The following is a 7,593-nucleotide window of genomic DNA, read 5'->3' as shown; positions in this document are numbered from 1 at the left end:
TCAAGCACATCTTCAAAAGGTTATTAGGCTGCATGTAAACATACACTGTAAATAATATCCTGGTAAATTTACAGTTACAAAACTGTATACAATAACTTATTTTATTTCAGCTAGCTGTCTTCTTATTTTCGTTTAGTTAACTTGAAGTACTAAAAGAACTAAAACTCAATATTAAAGGAGACCTATTATAGCCCTTTTCACAACTTGTAATATAAGTCTCTGGTGTCCCCAGAATGTGTCTGTGAAGTTTCAGCTCAAAATACCCCACAGATCATTTATTATAGCTTGTCAAATTTTCCCCATATGTGGGTATGAGCAAAAACACGCCGTTTTTGTGTATGTCCCTTTAAATGCAAATGAGCTGCTGTTTCGCGCCCCCTTTCCAGAAGAGGGTGGAGGTTTAACAGCTCACACTTCGGTTGCTCAACAACAACAAAGCTGGAGAATCTCACGCAGCCAAAATGAGGATTGTCAGTAACGGTGTTCAGCCTTACATTGTTCAAACCGGAGTCGACACTGATGGAGAGACTCAGGAAGAAGTTACAACTTTTAGAATGAAACTGGACGTTTCTGAATAGTTAGTGGATACATATTTGTAGTTGCTGTGGAGTTGATTCAACTCATCCACTAGCATGTGCCGTCATGTTAATCTTTTGTGCAAATCCAGCGTTGAATTGATCTTCGTTTGTGAAGCAGTCCGGCGTAAAATGATGGCATGGCAACAACACTCTACTACAACAACTCTTCCTCTTCTCTAAAGCAGCCCAACATGGCCCCACCCCCTTTGTTGCATGTTCTCGTGGGCGGGGTTTATGTAAATTTTTGGGTTTGTGATGTCACCAACCCGGGAAGAAGCTTGTTGTAGTTCCTACCAGCCGTTCGTTGAAGTCCTTAAAAAGTGATTTCTGTAAAAGAAAATATGTCCCTTTGCATTGAACTTTGAGCGTCGTAACTTTGCAGATGTTGTTTGTGCTCAAACAGCAACATTACACACTAACTAAAGTTAAAAAAGTGAAATCATAATCAAGGACCCCTTTAATAAAAACTAATTAGATATTAATAAAAATAAACAAATAAAAATGACAAAAACAGAAAACAAAATTACTGAAAAAAGAAAATGCAAAAATAAAATCCAATTAAAAATATTAACTAAAACTATAATAGTATATCAATGATACTAAAATAACTCTGGTGCTTATTCAAGAACACCTCCCTCACGTCATCCAAATCTGTATGACTGTGGAACACAAAAGTTGTTGCAAAATGCTTTGCATACTGTTCACACAAAATTACGTACATCCAGATTGCAAGCCTGCCATTTTGACAAAGCCGTTGACACTTTTGTGCGATGGCACGCGAACAGATTCTGAGGCTACAAATCTCCTGCCATGTCAGTGCCAATCACGATGTTGTCGTATGATGCAAACGAGATGTTTTTATATATATTTTAGTGCTCTGCTAGCAGACAGCACTGCACTTCTGCTGTACATGTATAAATAATGAACCCCTCAATGTCTCCATGAAATATTCCCTGATAGAAATCAATAGTTCACACTTACCCTCTGTGTTTATTTGTTCAGTGCTTTGGGTATTCGTGTGTGTTTATAGCACCATTTGGTGCAGAATGCTGGATGTGAATGGGAGAAACCTGTAGCCTTGAACAGAATGAGTGAAGTGAAAAAACATGAATGTTTAAAGAAACATCACTCATGGTCAAGCAACTATAAAAGAGAACAGAGCAGGATTCACGCAGGATGAGGTGAAGAATGATGATCTAAACTGTGTTTTACAGTCAGGAACAGATGCATACACTTTGTGTTTTCATCCTTTAAAAATATAAATTTATGTCAGAAGCAAAATTGCATAGGATTTATGACTTCATTTCAGAAAATATATCTTGAATCAAGCTTGTATTTTTCCTCCACTGGTAAACTTTTTTTTTTCTTTGTGTTATAAGCATTAATTGTACAATTAATTTATGGTTAAAACAAGAAAAGTTCCACTCAGGTCGAGATCATTTAATAAGTTCCACAAATTAAGTTGCATGGCTTCTTAAGTTTTCTCTAATTTTTCTTCTCAAATGATTTCATTTAGTTCAGCTATTTTTTACTGGAAAACAAGACAGAAAAACTAATTAAGAAAATCATTTTTGCAGTGCCCACACACACAAACGTGAAAGAAAGTGAAGAATTTAAAGAGCAAACAAATGTTAAAACAGAAAAAAAATAGGGAGCTTGATTTGCATTACTTAAAGGAAAGATCTGTGTTCACAAGGCACCAGAAGAAATGTTAAAGTTTTAGTCTTAAGTTGTATTATAATGACACTCACATCTGTTTTCTGTCGGCCGTCGATGAGAAACAATGGTGTGTTTGCACAGAAAGGCGGCTATAGATAGCTAAACAGATGCAAGAAAGAAAAGACCAATCACAAATACGTATGCAAATAAATGTAAGTAGACCATCTGCAAAACAGCATGCAACTATTACAATGTCACTGTCATTATGCTAAACATTCAACCATAGTCAGATCTTTCATCTTAAAGGTACACTATGTAACTTTTTTTTGTTCAAAATGAACAAAATTGAAATTGAATTGAAGTCAATACATCATCAATCCTGTTATAAGTGGAAACTTTGTAAATACGCTCTCAGAAAAAGGTACCAAAGCTGTCACTGGGGCTGTACCCTTTCAAAAGGTACACCTTTGTACCTAAAGAGTGCATATCAGTACCTCAAAGGTAGGGCTACACGATTTATTGCACGATACAAAATTAACAATGAAATCGCACTTAAACGCGATTCTTCTACGATTATTTTTTTTATGTGCGGCTTGTCAATGAAGTATGGCTCCAAATGTTAATCCATCTGAAAGCACTGCGAGTTTGAGTCGCTTATAATGTACTTTGAAAAAGCAACATGTGTCAAAAATCTTTCCAACAAAAGACAACATTTAATAACATGTTTTTACTCCAAACTCACTTCATAATGACAGTTGAGCATCCTTCTGTGAGATGATGTGGCTTCTTACACAGAATAAGGCAGTCGTGTGTTTATTAGTCATGGTTAATCAATCAAAGCTTTTACAGGGATAGTATGATGCCCACATGGGATTTCCTAGAATGACGCGTATTATCTACTTCTACGGCAGGGCATATTTTGAGTTTCTGCGCAAGAGCACCCTCTGGCTTTCAGATGGAGAAGCATTTACTACTGATCACAGATCTGTACAGCTCTGACAAGCTGCGCATAAAATAATTGCAGCCTTTGCCAATCGCGTGCAGTTTAATCGCAATAAGTCACGCAGCCCTACTATAAGGTACATATTAGAACCTTTTTAAAGGGTACCATCTCAGTGACAACTTTTGCACCATTTTTTCTGTACATCACTTGCCCGTGTGTGTCTTGTCATACCCGTAAATAGAGAAACGTTGCTCCTACATTGACGTGTGTATGGTGTGGGTGTGGCATGGAGCAGCTAAATCTCCAACCTCCAGGGAATCACCCAATTAAAATAGATAGCTGAACAGAGTAGTGATAGGAAGTACAGATCATTTTACTGACTTGGATCTGTGAATCTCTTTCAATAAAAATTAACAAATCCTTTCGACAAAGTCATTTTGTTAATTTCGCCAGAATATAATAAAAATGTTATATGTTAATAGCCAAATTCTCCAACATATACTACTTACACAAATGTTGAAGACATTTCGAATAAAAAAAAAACTATAATACAGTCAAGGCCAAATTATGAGAAACAGAAATGATTCATTCATTGTTTAGCTGGGTCTTCAGGCTATGCAGTTTGTTAGTTCACCTCACCTCCTGATACGAGTCGTTCGTTCTTTTGTCACGTCACATATGCAGTCTGTACCAGAAACAGAAATGATTAGTTTACCTCCCGAGTCTTCGTGTCCGAGTCGTGACAGCCAACTTATTTATTACCACATTCAATGCTATGAAAAAGAATCATCATTACAGAAATGCACAAATTTATAAATTGTAAGGAATTCACAGACCTTCTCCGGGTCTGTTCCTGGCTGGTGGAATGACCTGCCACGCTCTGTCCGAGCAGCTGAGTCTCTAGCCATTTTCAAAAAAATGCTAAAGATGTATCTCTTTCGTCAGCACTTGACCCAGTAATAGTAGCACTTACCTTGATTTCTATTCTTCTTCCATCTATTTGTGTATTTATTTGCTACAAGCACTTTACTGACATAACTGTGACTTCACACAACACTTACATACTGTTGTTCTCATGTTGATTTGATTGATTCTACTAATCTCATTTGTAAGTCGCTTTGGATAAAAGCGTCTGCTAAATGACTAAATGTAAATGTAAATGTAATTTAAGACCAGAAAGGCATCATGTTACTGTAACTATGCACTTGTTTTATAAGGAAGGTTGGGAATTATTAACTAATTTCTGTCTCCAATATAGCTGTCACATTATGTGAAAAAAAAAAAAAGAACAAACAACTCAGACCCAAAGATTCAGGAGGTTGAACTAATCATTTCTGTCTCTGGTACAGAATATGTTGCATATGCATGGTAAACACAAAATTAACAGATCACTCTCTGATACAACTTGCTGTTACCAAGTCATAATAAGGATTCATTAAAAATGAACAAATCGTTCCTGATTGACGCATCACTACAACAAAGAATCTGCTGGCAAAAAGATAATGTGACAGAGCTTGTAATAAAACAAGAATCAACATTAGCTTGGCTTTTCGGAGAGGGCAAGAACCGAGAAATTTGAATTGTTGTAAAAGTGAAGCGGAGATGCAGTTTTTATTACTCAACAGGTCAGTAAGGTATTTTATCAAACTGATAAATCATATGTAGCTCTATAACAGAGTTCATTATAAAGCATTATCTACTGTGAAGGCTCATTTCATTATGGTTGTTGTAGTGCTGTGTTACCGTGTCTAAAAATGTGTTAAGCTACAGTAACGTCTTCATCTAGTCAGCTTGAGATCCTTTCCATCTAAACTGGTTATATCTCTTAAAGGGTTAGTTCACTCAAAAATGAAAATGATGTCATTAATGACTCACCCTCATGTCGTTCCAAACCCGTAAGACCTCCGTTCATCTTCGAAACACAGTTTAAGATATTTTAGATTTAGTCAGAGAGCTTTCTGTCCCTCCATTGAAAATGTATGTACGGTATACTGTCCATGTCCAGAAAGGTAATAAAAACATCATCAAAGTAGTCCATGTGACATCAGTGGGTTAGTTAGAAGTTTTTGAAGCATCTAAAATACATTTTGGTCCAAAAATAACAAAAACTACGACTTTATTCAGCATTGTATTCTCTTCTGGGTCTGTTGTCAATCCGGGTTCACGACTCCGCAGTGACGCTGCTGATGTAAGACGCTGCTGACGTGTTATCTGGTGCTCCCGAGCTTCGTTTACAGTCTGAGGGAGACGCACGCTGTATTCAAGCTATTCTACATTGTTTGTATTTTGGTATTGCTATATTTTTTAAAACGGTGCATAAGTGTGCATGTCGTGGATGTCCTAATCGCCAAAAACAACGACGTAAAAGTGCATTACCAACGCCGACAGATGAAAGGATTCAGTGGAATCAATTCAATGGAATCAATTCAATAGAAAGGATTCCGGAAGAGAATACAATGCTGAATAAAGTCGTAGTTTTTGTTATTTTTGGACCAAAATGTATTTTCGATGCTTCAAAAAATTCTAACTAACCCACTGATGTCACATGGACTACTTTGATGATGTTTTTATTACATTTCTGGACATGGACAGTCTACCGTACATACATTTTCAATGGAGGGACAGAAAGCTCTCGGACTAAATCTAAAATATCTTAAACTGTGTTCCGAAGACGAACAGAGGTCTTATGGGTTTGGAACGACATGAGGGTGAGTCATTAATGACATCATTTTCATTTTTGGGTGAACTAACCCTTTAAGCCTAGTAGTGAATGTTTTATGAGCTTTAGGATAACCATATTTGACCGCACAGTAACAGAGCTGAAGCACAAACAAGACAACGTTCTTCTGCAAAATGCATGCAGTTTTCGCTAGAGCAAAAAGTTACATAGTGTACCTTTAAATTATGAAGTGTACAAAAAATTGCCAGCATACCTCAAGCAGAAATTATCTACAAAAAGTCTGTATGTCAAGTGAGCTGGATTAATTGCAGAAATGTGTGGAGGGAAAAAAAGATGTAAACAAATTTTAACATTTCTGAAGAAAATGAGAGTAGTGCAAAACTGACAGGCCACTTATTGGTCAAATCCTCAAGCCTCTGTGATATTCTAGTCACGGGTCCATCCTTTAATGTATGTTTGTAGGATGTTTTCACCTGTTATCTAATATCATTTCTAATATAATATCAACATCTAATATAATTTCACCTGTTATCTAATATCTAATCATTCCTCTCCTTAACAACACACATGATTTGAGGAATCATTCATATCTGGTGCTCAGCGCTGGAGGACGATGCACTGAACCAGGTTTGTTCAAATCACTATGAGCACTAGCAACAGTAATGCTGCCTTAAAAACACCCTAACAATAGACTGTTGGATGAATATCAATAGATCGCTGCCTTGCAAGCATAAAAAGACGCACAAAGCATGTAAAATCACATGCACACACACACACACACACACACAAACACAGGCAGAAAATCAATGACAGCAATAATGGGATGGGGTGCATTCACAACAAGATCTGTAAGCACACACACTTTTGTTTTTGGATTATTGTGAATATGAATTTAAAACAGGCACCAAACTGAATTCCTGTTGTGGATTTCTCTTTGGGGCATCTGTCAAGAACACAGACATGGCAGATGAAACTGGACCATTCACGCTGTCTCTCTCTTTACTGTTATGTGTTATTCGCTTACTTGAACATATCAACATGCTCTTTTGAACTCTCTATTCATCAAAGAATTCTGAAAAAAGCATCATGATTTTCCACAAATATATGAAGCAGCACAGCTGTTTTCAACATTGATTGTTCTTGGAGTATGAGAGCATTAAAAACAAGATATTTAAATACTTCTAAATATTTAAGTAAAAAAGGAAAACAATAATAATTTTAAAAAAGCTAGTAAATTTGATTCATTTCAGTGAATCAGTTCAAACTGTCCTTTTCAATGAATCGATTCAAAACTCAAATTCTAGGATTTGTTTTTATGGTCAATTAAAGTCCCTGTGCAGCATTTTTCATATATTTAATGATTAAATATCTAAAACTATATCATATATATGATTTTTTTAATTATAATTATTCTACAAATTGGAAAATTATTATTTATAGAATATTGCAGTGTTTATTATAAATGATTTTTAATTCTTGTGCCTCGCAACCGTTAATCAAAATCACTTCCCCTACCTCTTGCAGCGACATCTCCTCTCTTTTCTGATGATGTGTTTACTGGCGTGAGGGCGGGGCAACCTGTCACTCACATGAGATCCACCAATAGCAAACCACAATCATCCAATTAATTCCCCATTAACAAAATCAAGTCCCGCCCACATTTTTTTCTTGTTTGAGAAGCCGTTTCACTCATCACGACAGAGAAGAAAAGACTATTGCAACTTCAGTTTCAT

General features: G+C 36.2%; 1 protein-coding gene across 2 annotated transcripts in view; it reads right to left on the bottom strand.

Annotated features, from left to right (window-relative positions):
• unc5ca (unc-5 netrin receptor Ca) overlaps positions 1-7,593 on the bottom strand; it is a 190,691-nt gene that overhangs the window by 100,982 nt on the left and 82,116 nt on the right. The window lies entirely within an intron of this gene.

Source organism: Megalobrama amblycephala, linkage group LG4 (assembly GCF_018812025.1).
Source record: "Megalobrama amblycephala isolate DHTTF-2021 linkage group LG4, ASM1881202v1, whole genome shotgun sequence".
Classification (NCBI taxonomy): Eukaryota; Metazoa; Chordata; class Actinopteri; order Cypriniformes; family Xenocyprididae; genus Megalobrama; species Megalobrama amblycephala.
Note: the sequence above shows the minus strand (reverse complement) of the source record. Positions and strands in the feature narration are given on the sequence as shown.